A 15,007-nucleotide genomic window follows, 5' to 3' on the forward strand; every position below is an offset into this window, starting at 1 on the left:
TTTATAATTTAAGGCTTATTTACAAACTGCAGCAGTGATCTCCAGGTAGTTCCACCCTGATAGTAGCAAAATGATCACCTCTATTATATTACAAAGTCACTGGCATTAAGATGATTTGCTTCCATTCCAATTCTCTGGTCAATGAGGCCAGTATAAGACCTGCAGACTTTTGCACAGTGGGAGGTGTGATTCTGTGTGGGCAGCAGGTGCGTAGTCTCGTAGGCAGTATCCTCCTCCTGCCATTTAAGTTAGGCTTTAGTGACTTTATGAATGACTTACTGTCAATTCCATCCCAAAATGCTGCTGCACCATTTGGAACCTTGGATCAGAATGGGAGGTGACAATGAAATTTTTCAAGGAATTGAGAAGACCCTTTTTGTCCATTCACCTGATAGTCCTTTGCCACAACAGACTTCAGAATAGAGTATGCATTTCTGCATCTGATGTTAGGTGTTTAAATAATAGTTTCAGTAGGGCCACTATACTGGGCAGGGAGGGGATATTAATGTTGGTTCACTTGTCCTGCTAGTGAACACTGAAGATTTGTTGGGATTGTGTTGGTGATAGTTTTCTACAGCTCTTAGTTGCATGCTATAGTTGCAACAAATCTGCGGTACATGAGAGAAGGGATGCGTAGTGGAGCGTAGTAGAGTCTTGTGCTCTGCTCAATGTCTAAGCATCTTTGTGCTTTACATTTGGACAAGAAAGGTCCTCTAACAGTCTGTTGCTACTTTACAAGGTTGCCCTCTGACTCAGTCTCTTACTTTATTCCCTACGTAATTGTGACTGTATGGCCCGATTATGCTCTAACTCCATCAGTGTTTGCAGATGGCACCACTGCAGTGGGCTGGATCTTAATTTACAATGTGGTGAAGTACCGGAAGGAAGTAAAGAGCCTGATATCTTGGTGTCAGAATCACAACCTTTCCCTCAATATCAGCGAGACAAAAGAGCTAGCCATTGACTTCTGGAAGGAAAGTCGAGCACACACACCTGTATATATCAATGGTGCTAAGATGCACATGGTTGAGAGCTTCAAGTTTCTAAGTGTAAATATCACCAATGGCTTGTGGTCCAACTATGTTGGTGTTATGGACAAGAAAGCACACTAGCATGTCGTTTTCTTCCTTAGAAGCCTAAGGAAATTTGTCATGTTTCTGTCGACCATCTTCAGTGTTCATGAATGCACTATTGAAGGCATCCTGTCCAGATGCCTCACAGTTTGGTATGGCAATCACTTTGTCCAAGTCTGCAAGAAGTTACAGAGGGTATTGCACAACTTAGTCCATCATGAAAATTGGTCTCCCTTTACTCTGTCTGCACTCCTTTCTGCCTTGGAAAATTGATAAATTTGGTAAATTGGTTTACTATTGTCACATGTACTGAGGTACAGTGGAACACTGATCTTGTATACCATTCATATTGATCAATTAATTTCAACAATGCATCGTGATAGTACAAGGTAAAACAGTGACAGTACAAAATAGTGTTTCTATTACAGCAGAGGTTCCCAACTTTTTGTTATGCCATGGACCATTACCATTAAGCAAGGGGTCCATAGACCTCAGGCTGGGAACCCCTGTGTTACAGAGGAGGTGCAAGCTCTAACATCTTGCAAGTAGGCAATAATGCCCAAAGTCATAATGAGGTAGATCGTGAGGTCAATAGTGCAACTTAATCAAAAACATTCTCTCTTCTATTCTTTCCTTCAGGCAGAAGATACAAAAGCTCTTCACCAGGCTCAAGGATAGCTTCTATCAACTGTTATAAGACTTGTGAACAGATCTCATGCACATTAAAAATGAACTGTTGAACTCAAACTTCTGCATGGCCCCTGCATGCTATTGTCAGCTGCACTACAGTTCCTTTATGACTGTAACGCACTGTTATTGCGTTTCCCTTGTACTGCCTCAAAGTACTTTAATTACCAAAATATAGTGGAAAAACTTAGTTTTGCAAGCTATCCATACCGATTATGTAAACGCACAAGTTATTTTCTCATTACCTGTGACAATAATATATGAATACCTGATGGTTTACAGGAAGATATGGATTGAATTCATTACTTCAGGAGCCAAAAAGTGTAGGCTTCAATGATGAGAATCATCATTACATTAGTGCACCAGTGTAGCCTTTGCTTGCCTGAGGAAAAGTCTGAAGATATAAATAGTAAAGAACTTGTGATCTAATATCAAAGGTGCATTAAGAATGGATTTGTTTTCTTTGCCAAAGAGAGCCATAGACACTACAGCTCAGAATCAGAACCAGGTTTAATATCACTGACGCGTATCATGAAATTTGGTCTATCCAGTCTGTGCCAAGCTTATTCCCGTTGCCATGGCCTTCCATACCCCTCCCATCCATGTACCTATTCAACTTCCTTGTAAATGTTGAAAATCTTTCCCAAGCCTGCAATCTCGGAGACCAAATTTAGATGTTACCAATCTTGTCTCACAAAAATCAACTCAAGACTGAAGTCGTACTGATATTGCCAAAAGCTCTGTTTGGACTTAAGCACTGCTAATTAATCAAGAGCTGACGTGGCTGTTCTTTTAGCACTACCCCTTCGTCAGCCTGAGTAATAGTGGATTATGAAGTGGCAGATTTGGCCATTAGAAGTACTAAATAATGATAGATTCAAAAAAATGCGAATGAAAAAGCAGCAGTTTAACACCATGTCAATTACATATATTTTCCTTCATTGCTCCTTTTTAATTGTATTCATGTCATGGATAATTATTACTAGGTATTAGCTATCCTTATCCCTCAGCTGTCCATTTGAATTCACTCCTTGTCAATGTCCCTTCAAGTCTTTCATTTGTATTATTAATGAAATAATGAGTTCAGATAATTTCTCTGCCTTGGGTGTGTCTGTATGTTGATAATTAAAATGCTGTGTCATTCTTCTGAACTGCATTAACTCTTTTGTGTACTGCAGTTTCAAGTAACTTCCTGGTCCAATGCTCATACTTCAGTGCAAGCTCACAGTCTATTACCATGTGAGTTACCTCACATGTAGCCAATAATAGTTGCATGTATACAAAAACTACTGCCTTTAGACAAGAACTATTATTTAATGGAAGCCATCATTAAGTACTAGGTGATTTTACCAAAAGGTCAATAAGTTTGCAGATTATTTCTTTAAATTTAATCCAATCTGTGCAGCACCTGGTACACTGTCAAGTTTCCTTAAAATATTTGAGGCAGAGACAAAATTTCCAAGAGAAAATTAATGAACTCTTTTGCACTCTGCTGATATTCATAGAATGTATTTCTTCATTCACTGTACACTTTTCAGTCTGCTAGGTATTGATCCTAGATCACATTGGGAGTGATTTTAGGCTTTCTATTTTAAAACATCGTCAATCACATCATGAATATTTTGTTCAGGAGCTTGGAGGGACTTAACCATTCTGTGCAGCATTTTAATAACCCTTGTGCTAAGCATTGACCTCTCCTTTTTTGATTAGCTTTGAAATTAGCACATTCAGGTATTTTATATTCCAAAGTCTGCTTCTGTGTCAAATTTTCATTAATTCTGTGCATACATCTTGGTTTTATACAAGCGAGATATTACACATACTGGGAAGCCAGTGGTTCTACGATGAAACCAAAGGTTGTATTGAAGGGATAGGAAGTTAGGCAGAGGGGGTGGTGTGGCTCTGCTGGTAAAGAATGGCACCAGATCAGTAGAAAATGTGATATAGGATGGGAAGATATTCAATCTTTGTGGGTAGAGTTCAAAACTGCAAGGGTAAACCGACCCTGATGGCAGTTATATACAGGCCTCCTAATAGTAGCTGGGATGTGGACCACAGATTATAACAAGAAATAGAAAAGGCATGTCAAAAGGACAATGTTATTATAGACATGGGAGATTTCAACATGCAGCTCGGTTGGGGAAAATCAGGTTGTTAATGGATCTCAAGAGAGCGATTTTGTTGAATGTCTACGAGATGGCTTTTTAGAGCAGTTTGTCGTTGAGCCCACTAGGGGATCAGTTATACCGGATTAGATGTTATGTAATGAACCAAAGGTAATCGGGAAGCTTAAGGTAAAAGAATCCTTAGGAGGCAGTGATTACAATGTGATTGAGTTCAACTTGAAATTTGATGGGGAGAGAGTAAAGTCTGATGTAGCAGTACTTCAGTGGAGTAAAGGAAATTACAGTGGTACGAGAGAGAAAGGCAGAAATTGATAGGTTCTTGATTGGACATGGCATCAAAGGTTACGGGGAGAAGGCTGGGAAATGGGGTTGAGGAGGGAGCAAAAGGATCAGCTATGATTGAATGGTGGAGCAGACTGGGGCCAAATTCTGCTCTTATGTCTTATGGTCTCATGAAATGCCAACGTTTATTCCCTGCAAGCATTAACACATTCAGCACTTCTGCGTGAATATGAAAACTGCAAATCTACTATCCCACTTGAGTTCCAACATTGAACACTTACACGCCTTAGCACTTGATGCATTTCACTATGTTTCCACATGTGTATTTATTTATTTAGATATACAGCATGGGGTAGACCCTTGCGGCTCTTTGAGCCACACTGCCCCAGCAACCCCGACAACTCAGATTTAGCCCTAATCTAACCACAGGACAATTTACAATGACTAACTAACTAACTAACTAACCTTTTCGGTACATCTTTGAACTGTGGAAGGAAACTGGAGCATCTGGGGAAAACCAACACGTTCCATTGAGAGAATGTACAGAGACTTTTTACTGAGGATGCTGGAATGGAACTCTCAATGCCCCAAGCTGTGATAGCATCATGCTAACCACTACACCACCATGGTGCTGTACCGTGTACATCTGATAAATAAATCTGAATTTTCCAGCATTGTAATTCAGGGTATAAGTTCTGTAAAATGGGTTTGTATGTTCCTCGCATCAAAATGATAATATATTGACAGCTGTCAAAAGATGTTCCCAGATTAAACTGGTTGTTAAAGCTATAAAATAGTGAATATTTTTGAATGCTTCCATGAAGAAACCAGCTCAGAGGCATTTCAGGAAATGTCAGATAAATGTTATCAACAGGCTTGGAATGTTCATGTGCTGGTAATTCCCTGCAAAATCTTGACATTGGAATATTTGAAATGTTGGCTCTGGAAACCGAGTTTCTTGAGATGTCTCTTTCCCCACCACCAACCCTTCACCTACTAAACATAAGGCACAGGTTTATAACTTCTAGTGCCATTTGCAATTACATTTATTTTGGAATATAAATTCCTGATATCTTGCATGAGAATAATTTCTGCAAAACATGAAACACTCAGTTAACAGATTAAAGTATTATCTTCAATTTTTTTTGAAAACTGAGAAGTATTGTGTAGAATTTGAAGACAGCAAGTGGTGGAGGTACTAAATGAGTACTTTGTATTGGTATTTACTGAGGAGAAGAAGTTGGAGGATGGTGAAAACATAGAGATGCATGCTACTGCATTGAGACATTTTGAGATTAAAGAGGACATAGGGCTAGTTCTTCTGAAAAGCATTAAATTGGCTAAATTCCCCAGGGTCTGATGGCATTTATCCCAGAATATTGCAAATGAAGAGAATGCTGGGAATGCTATGACAAGGATTTTTGTGTACTCATTAGCAATAAGTGAAGTCTTTGAGAGTAGCATATGTTCCTTTGTTCATGAAGGGAAATGGTGATAATTCAGGTAATTATAGGCTAGTGAGTCTTACGTCAGTGGTAGGGAATCTATTAGAGAGGGTACTGAGGGATAGGATTTGTGCACATTTGGAAAAGCATGACCTGTTTAGTGATGGTCAGCATAGTTTTGTGTGAGACAGGTCATGTCTTACAAGCAAACTTTTTTGAGGAGGTGACAAAGATGTTTGATGAGGATAAGGCAGATGGTCTTGTCTACATGGACTCCAGTAAGGAATTTGACAAGGTTCTTCATGGTTAGTTGATTCAGGTAATAAAGATGCATGGGATCCAGGGTATATTACAGTTTTGGATTCAGAACTGGCTTATCCATTGACAGAGAGCAAGGGTGGAAGGTGGTTGGTCTAGTTGGTGGTCCCTGACCAGTAAGTAGTGTTCTGCAAAGATTGGAGCTGGGACCTCTGTTTGTAATATCTATAAATGATGGATGAAAACATAGGTGGGTAGATTAGCAAGTTTGTACTTGACATCAAGATTGGTGGAGTTGTAGACAGTGTAAAGGTTTATTAAAGTTACGGTGGCATATTAGACTATTAGATCAGTTACAGATATGGGCATAGGAGTGGCAGATGGAATTTAATCTGAGCAAGTGTGAGGTGTGGCACTTTAGAAGGTTATAGAAGAAGAAAATCATATGGTTAATGGTAGAGCCCTTAATAGCATTGAGGTAAAGAAGGATCTTGGGGTGTAAGTCCATAGTTCACTGAAAGTAGCCATACAGGTTTACAGGATGGTGAAGAAGGTGTATGGAGTGGAATGCTTACCTTTTGGTAGGTGTGTTGAGCAAGCAAGTTATGCTGCAGCTGTATACAACATAACCAGTGTTGTGTGCAATACTTATTGCCCATTACAGGATGGATGTGGAGATAGTGAGAAAGGTGAAGTGGTTAACCAGCATGATGCCTGGATTAGATGGTATGGGCAATAAAGGCAGGTTGGACAAACTTGGATTGTTCTCAGAGTGTCGGGGGCTGAGGGGATGTTTGGTGATTTTTTTTTTACACACTGTGAGAGGCATATTTAGGATAGTTAGAATCTGATTCCCAGAGTAGAAATGTCAAGCATTAAAGGATATGCTTTTAAGGTTGGTGGGGGGTGGGGGGGTAGGGAATTTAAAGTGACATGAGGAGCAAGTTGTTTTTGTGCAATGAGTAGTAGGTGCCTGGAATGGGGTTACCAGGGATAGTAATGGAATCAGGCAATTTGGTGGAGTTTGAGGTGGACAAATAAGTATAAAGGAAATGGAAGAATATAGATGATAACTAGGAGAAGGAAATTTAGTATAATTGGCAGATCCAATTCAGAGCCAACAACCTGTCTCTGAATGTGAACAAAATAAAAGAGATGGTTGTTGACTTCAGGAGGGCACAGAGCGACCACTCTCTGCTGAACATCGACGACTCCTCAGTAGAGATCATTAAGAGCACCAGGTTTTTTGGGGTTCACCTGGCGGAGAATCTCACCTGGTCCCTCAATATCAGCTCCATAGCAAAGAAAGCCCAGCAGCATCTCTATTTCCTGCAAAGACTGAGGAAAGTCTATCTTCCACCCCCCCCCCCCCCCCCCCCCCCCCCCCGTCCTCATCACTATCTGCAGGGGTTGTACTGAGAGCATCCTGAGCAACTGCATCACTCCCTGGTTCAGAAATTGAACCATCTTGGATCGCAATACCCTGCAGCGGATAGTGAGGTCAGCTGAGAAGATCATCAGGGTCTCTCTTCCCATCATTACAGACATTTACATTATACGCTGCATCCGCAAAGCAAACAGCATTATGAAGGACGGCACACACCCCTCATACAAATTATTCTCCCTCCTGCCATCTGGGAAAAGGCACCGAAGCATTTGGGCTCTCATGACCAGACTGTGTAACAGTTTCTTCCCCCAAGCCATTAGACTCCTCAATACCCAGAGCCTGGACTGACACCAACTTACTGTCCTCTACTGTGCCAATTGTCTTGTTTATTATTTATTGTAATGCTTGCACTGTGTTGTGCACTTTATGCAGTCCTGTGTAGTTCCGTAGTCTAGTGTTTTTTTTCTGTGCTGTTTTTACGTAGTTCAGTGTAGTTTTTGTACTGTTTCATGTAGCAGCATGGTCCTGAAAAACATCGTCTCATTTTCACTTTATACTGTACCAGCAGTTATGGTCGAAATGACAATAAAAAGTGACTTGACTTGATTAAATCAGCACAATGTTGTAGGCCAAATGTCCTCTCCTCTGCTGTTCCTTTCTGTGTTTATCATTGGACCAACTGAAATCAAAGAACTTTAAAATGTAATTCTTTGGATAGTGAATAACTTGGGCAAACGGCATGACCCTCATGACAGCACTAAATGAGATGAGTTCAAGTGAAATACACTTGATTAACCAAAATTTCCTATTTGCTTAGTTATCTTTTCAGGATTTGCAGGTCCTGTTAGTGGTCACTGAGGATAATACCTATCTATCATTGTGGAATTTGTTTCCTTCCTTATTTGTTCTTGGGATGTCAATGTCACTGGTAATGCTGACATTTTATTGTCCTTCAAATACTACAGAACTGAGCAGGCAGTTAACAGGCAACACATCGGTAGACCTTGGTCTTATATGGACCGGGCAAGTCAAGAGTCTGATGACCAGTTTTGTTTCCATAGGATATTAATGAATCACATTGGTTTTTACTACAGGAGTTTGTGTTTGTGGTTGTCCTTAATGAGAGTAACTTTTAAGTTCCAGATCTATTTTATTGAATTTAATTTCTGCCGCTGTTTCAATGGGGCTTTGAACAGTTTCATGAATTCAAAGTACTCCTTACAAAATAATAACAATGGACAAGCTAAAATGTAACAAGCCAATGCACTATACTATGATCGATATTAAATTACTGCTAACATAGGGTGGGATTTAAAAGTGTTGATTAATTTTATTTATAGTACTGTGCATAAGTTTTAGGAACCCTAGATTTTGTTTTACATGTGGCTTCAGATTGTCTGGCCTCCACAGAGCCCTAATCTCAGCATCATTGAGGTTTTCTGGGATTACCTGCAGAGAAAAAAGCAAGCAAGACAGCCAAGTCTGTAAAACTGTGACAAATTCTCCAAGTTGCATGGAACAACCTACTAACCAATCTTCTTATAATCTGAATGACAGTGTACCAAAGAGAATTGATGCAGTTTTAAAGCAAAGGATGATCACACCAGATATTGATTTGATTTATTTTTTTACTGTTTACTGTTCTTTTTAGTAATTTTTTGAAATTTAGGACCTTTTATTTCATTCTTTTTGAAAGCATCTTTGCTTAACAGTATAGGATTTTTTTTTACACGTGTCTTAAGACTCTTGCACAGTACTGCATTCATTCAAATGACAATGTATTGGATGGATTTTTTTCTGGTTTGGAAGAAAAAGTGATCATATGGTGTATGTGGAAGATATAGAGGAATATTAGTGCATAGTGTTCGCTCATTGTTTACTTAAGATTTAAAATAATCTCACTGCTTTTCAGCAATGCCACATGATGATTGAAGGCATTATTAGAAGTTGTTACAGGATCATCGAGATATTTACAGATTAAGCTGAGGTAGGTTATGTTTTATGCTACTTAAATTTTGAGATATTTTTCTTTTAGATAAACACAAATGGTATTTCCTTAAGTCTCAGAAGCTAGTTAGTTATTTTGAACATAAGAAAATTGTACAGTCCAAAGATGTACTGTTTAGTAGATTAATTTGTCATTGTAAGTTACTCCATAATCAGGCTAGGGTTAAATTGAAGGTTGCTAGACAGCACGGCTCGAAGTGCCAGAAGGGTCTATTCTGTGCAGTATCTCAATAAAGAAAGAAAGCAAGCAGGAGTAGGCCACCTAGGCCTGTGCGCTTGCCATTATTCAGCATGATTATGGCTGAGCAGTTCCTGTTCCCTGTAGTCATCTTTTCCCTGATCTTGCAATAATTTATCTACCTCTTTTTCAAACACCTTCAAGAATCTAGCCCCAACAATTCTCCAGGATTGAGAATTCCAGAGATTTGCCATCCCGAGAGAAGAAGCTCCAATGCATTTCAGTTCTAAACAACTGTTCCCTCTTCTAGCAACTTTCTAAATAAAAAGATTAAAACCTTGCATAGTACTACCAGTGTGGCCTTGCCAATACTCCATACAATTGTAATAACACCTCCCTATTTCTGAACATCTGTTATAGGTTAATGTATTTTTTGTCTTCTCAAGTACTTGCTGTGGCTGTTTGATAAGTTTTGTCATTCCTATACAAGAACACTTAAATTATTCCATACTTCACTTTGGGGTCTCCCTCCATTTTGATAATAGTCTTGTCTTGATTTATGTTAAAGAAATTCTCAATGTCACAGCTCTCCATTTCTAACTCAATTTTGAGTTTTCAGCCACTTTCTGCCTTCTCCATCCTACTAAAGAATCCAAATATTTTTGTTGCAATGTGACCTCCTCCCTATATTTGTGTCGTTGGTAGACTCAGATACCTTGCACTCTGCCCTGCCCTTCAGGTGGATTAATGTAAATGGTATATAATTGAAATTCAAGAACACAATTACACTGAGACACACAGTAACATAGCGGTTAGCACAGCGCTATTGCAGCACCAATGACTTGGGTTCAATTCCGCTACTGCCTGTAAGAAGTTTATACGTTCTTCTGCTGGCTGTGTGGGCTTCCTCTGGGTACATTCCAAAGAATATATGAGTTGGTAGGTTATAAACATGAAAGATCCTGCAGATTCTGGAAACCCAGAGTAACACATGCAAAATTCTGAAGGAACTCAGCAGGTCAGGCAGAGCTATAGAAAAGAACAAAGATTCAACATTTTGGGCTGCGAATGTCAGAGACGCTGCCTGGCCTGCTGAGTTCAGCCAGCATTTTGTGTGAGTTAGTAGGTTATTTGGTCACTTTGGTGTAATTGGGTGTTGTAGGCCAGTTGGTCCTGAAGGTCCTGTTACAGTGCTATCCCATTTAAACTCTAAATAAATAAAAAAACTCATCCTTGAATCCTTTCAAACTGCTAAAGACGCATTTAGTCCAAGTCTCTATCTTCCAATGAGATGACAAGAGGGGCATAATGGCTCTTTTAATTTGTTTACCAAGATGGGTCTAAGCAAGCAGACCTTGAGTTGTAGTGTTATAGGCTCTGGCCTATATACTCTGTGGTCTCTGTGATCTGTGGCCTTCTGCAGCTGGCAAATTCTAGGCAGTTGGTGCTTGCCTGCCCCTCTTTTGTACAGCTGGTAAAATGCCAGTGCAGTCCTTATAAGAAATTCAGGACTTCCAAGTTTGCACAGACTTGCACAACAGCTTCCTGAACTTTAAGGATGGAAGTAAATGTCAGTTCAGTGTACTTCTGTGTTACAGCAGTTTGGGTAGCAGAAATTTATCCCAACAGAATTCATTAATCATTGCCAAAAATTTTGAGGTGTAGAGTAAATGTTTCCTGTGAATTCATGTGAAGGGGGAAGATAACTAAAAAGAAATACAAAATAAATTTTTTTTGTCAATATTTGTCATGGGTTTGTAATACAGATGGTTTTCTACACAGGCAACCTTTCCCAACATGCAGGATTATTGGCATTTCTTGCTCAAATTGCCATATGAAGCATTTACCCACTTCTGTTTGTATTACTTTTTGAGTGGAATTGGTGTACAATTTTGAGAGGAAAAACAGGGCTCGCATTAGCAACTTTGATCCAAAATGAAATAAATATGGGAAGAGCAAAGCTGTTATCTTTAGCCTCTGTTCCCTCTATATCTCCTTCCCAGATCTGTTGTAGACTCAGCATTTATGTTGACCTTCAGCTGAACTTTTGACAGTAGATCCTGTCCACTATTAACATCAGCTGCTTTTATCTGAAAACTTTGCTCACAGTTTAAATGCTACTAAAGCATTAGTGTTTTGCTTTGACATCCAGGTCAAATTATTCTCCAATAATCTCCTTTGCCATCTCTCCAACTTTATTTTTGACATTATAACCATGATTTGGCAAAGTATTTTTAAAAATTGTTTCAGCTTGCATGTGCCTAAAACTGTAATTCATAACCTTGTGTTTTCTGTGCTAAAGTGATACCCCAATCTTAAACACTCTTTTGCAGTAACTGTTAACATAGTACTTTTTTTCTCTCTCCCTTGCTTCTTGAATAGTACCATTATATTTGGAGTTTTCCAATGTTTTGGGACCTCTTGAGAATCCAGGGAGTTTTGGTTGATTACAGCCAAAAATAACCTCCAACTCTACACCACTTCCTTTAAAACCAGGGGACTTTATCAACCTTTAGCCTTGTTTCTTTTATGTAATGATAGGAATTATTTTAAGTTCATCACTCTTTATTGCCTCTTGATTATCTATTATTATTGGGTTGTTTTTAGCATCAATATTAATTAGTGTAAAGAGCCGGCTGGTGGCACAGTAGCATTAGCGCCGGACTTCAGAAGCGAAGGCTCCCATGTTCAAACCCAGTCGGCCCCCCCATGCATACTTTCCACCTGTGCCGGGTTGAGCGCCGAGCTAGTCACTCGGCCTCGTAAAAAACAAGGGTCAAGTCAGGAACGTTCATACCGTGACCCAGTTAATCCGAAAGGAGACCAATCCTGACACCACACGCCAGACAAGAATGGCTGACTGTCTGGTGTGACAAGCTATGAATGAATGAAGTGTAAAGACTAATCCAAGACATTTGTTTAGAATGAAAATTGAAAGGACTGCACATGCGTGAAATATAAAATAAAAGCAGAACATATAGAAAGCACTCAGCAGGTCAGGCAGCATTTACAGAAAGTGAAATAGTGTTTATTGCCTACTAGCTGAGTGTTCCCAACATTCTGCAATTATTTAGAATCTCTGCTCTTTCCTGTTGCTAATTCTTTAGTTTGTAACTTTAGGAACCAACATTCTGTTTAGTTACTCTTTTTATGTACTTGCAAGAGCTAATCTTAACTGATTATGATAGTGTTGGCTAGTTTACTCTGATCCACCATCTTCTCCCTCTAGTAATTTTTATTAGTCATTCTTTGCTGGAATTGGAAAATTTCCCTATCCTCTGGCCTACCACCAATCTTTTGCATGCCTTTCAATCTGATGCTCTCCTTGCTGTACATTTAACTAGTTAGCAGATGGTATAATTCACTGTCTGACATTGCTGAAATATCTTTTTATTTTTTAATCTATTTTTTCAGTCCTCTTTAGCCAACTTGATTCTCATTTCTTTGTAATTATCTTTTAAGTTAAGACACAAGATTCAAAACCGAGTTTCTTAGTTAAACTGAATTTGAAATTCCTTCATGCCATGATCACTTTCTCTCTAGATTTCCTTTACCCAAAACAGTCTGCTTCATCCTTGGTTCCTCTGTATTACCTGAGTACACCCTATGCACACCATCAAGGCTTCCAGTGCTAATTTGATTTGCTCGATCATTCAAGTTGAACATTTCCCATGCTTATTGCAGCACCTTTTTCACAAGTTCCAATAATTTCTTGATTTATTCTTTCCCAAGGTATAGCTATTATAAGTGGTATAGAATTCTAGGCAGTGGCTAGTTATGCTTACTATCTTTTAGTTCCACCCAAACTGACTACATCTTGAACTTATAAATCAATATCATTCTTATGCACTGCAGTGATCTTGTAATTTATGATCAGAGCTGCTTTACTTCCTTTACACAAAATGCTGGTGGAACACAGCAGACCAGGCAGCATCTATAAGGAGAAGCACTGTCGACGTTTCAGGCCGAGGACCTGACAAAGGGTCTTGGCCCGAGACATCAACAGTGCTTCTCCTTATAGATGCTGCTTGACCTGCTGTGTTCCACCAGCATTTTGTGTGTGTTGTTTGAATTTCCAGCATCTGCAGATTTCCTCATGTTTGCTTCATTTCCTTTACTTTTTTTGGCTCTCCTTCCAAAATGACAAATATCCTTCAATAATTTCAGTTCCCAGTTTTGGTTGTCTTGCAGCCACTTCACTGTATTGGCTATTTATTTCTATTTTGGCCATTGGCTCATCTTATGTTATAAATGTTGTACGCATTCAGATAAAGAAACTATCATTTTATGTTAGTAATTTTCTTCTCACTCTATTTGCTGCTACACTCTTATGCTTGTATGCTCTGCCCTTTCTCATTGCTCTGTGGTTATCAATGTTGCTTGGATTATTGCTTTCACCTTTCTCTCTGCCTTCCCATATCCTTTCACATAAACCCTTATCCCCTATTCTAGATGAGATCTTTTGTCTGTTTAAATCTGCTCTCTGCTCTCATCCCCCTGCCAAACTGGCTTAAATTTTCCAACAGAATACCAGCAAAGCCCCCAGTTGGTTATTGATCCCATTCCTCATGAGGTACATTCTTATCAAGGTCTAGCTCCCCTGTGCAATGATCCCATTTTCTCAGGAGTTCATTGTCATCCTGCACCATTGCTTCAACTACACACTCAACTCCTCTATTGCACTGACAGGCACATGACACTAGTAATTTGGAAGTTGTTACCTATTGAGTTCCCACTTTTTAATCCCTTTTCCTAGATCTTTAGCCTGCAAGACCTCATGCCCCTCTGTTCATAATATTGTTTACAACCTCTCTTTACCCTTCCCTCTCAAATTTGCCTGCAGCTGCTCAGTGACGACCTTGATCCCAAAAGGCCAAGGAGGCAATGTGCCATCCTGGAGTTCTATCTGTAGTAGTAGAAATGGTTGTCAGTTTCACTGGCTGATGTCCTCTCCTCATTCTCTTGCCTCTTCCTTTCTTCTGCCACCCATCCTCTGTGCAGCTGAGTCTTCTGTTGTGGACCTGCCTCTGGTTACACTTACCAAAGGAATGATCATCTTCACCAGTACTTAACAGAGAATATCGCTTGTTGAGCAATATTAACTCAGGGAGCTTTTGGTCATCCTCTTCTCCTCTGCCTGTGCATTAAGCTGTGGAATGATCTCCTCCTGAAACCCAGTATTAACATTGCTCTCAGTCTACAGAGCACATTATAGACAATAGGTGCAGGGGTAGACCATTCACCCCCACGAGCTAGCACCACCAGTCACTGTGATCATGGCTGATCATCCACAGTCAGTACCCCCTTCCTGCCTTCTCCCCATATCCCTTGACTCTGCTATGTTTAAGAGCTCTATTTAACTCTTTCTTGAAAGCACCTAGAGAATTGACTTCCACTGCCTTCTGAGGCAGAGTGTTCCACATATCCACAACTCTCTAGGTGAAAAAGATTTTCCTCAACTCTGTTCTAAATGGCCTACCCCTTATTCTTAAACTGTGGCCTCTGGTTCTGGACTCCCCCAACATCGGGAACATGTTTCCTGCCTCCAGCTTGTCCAATCCCTT

The 15,007-nt window shown here is 39.7% G+C and overlaps 1 protein-coding gene across 10 annotated transcripts in view; it reads left to right on the plus strand.

Annotated features, from left to right (window-relative positions):
- Positions 1-15,007, plus strand: part of LOC132399903 (nuclear receptor coactivator 3-like) — a 226,414-nt gene that overhangs the window by 124,647 nt on the left and 86,760 nt on the right. For 8 of the 10 annotated variants that reach the window (XR_009514133.1, XM_059980802.1, XM_059980812.1 and 5 more), the window contains one exon: positions 9,171-9,245. The exons of the other annotated variants lie outside the window; for them this stretch is intronic. The gene's annotated coding sequence lies outside the window, so the exon portion shown is untranslated. The remainder of the gene's footprint in view (positions 1-9,170; positions 9,246-15,007) is intronic. 10 annotated transcript variants of the gene reach the window in all.

This window comes from Hypanus sabinus, chromosome 9, assembly GCF_030144855.1.
Source record: "Hypanus sabinus isolate sHypSab1 chromosome 9, sHypSab1.hap1, whole genome shotgun sequence".
NCBI classification, from domain to species: Eukaryota; Metazoa; Chordata; class Chondrichthyes; order Myliobatiformes; family Dasyatidae; genus Hypanus; species Hypanus sabinus.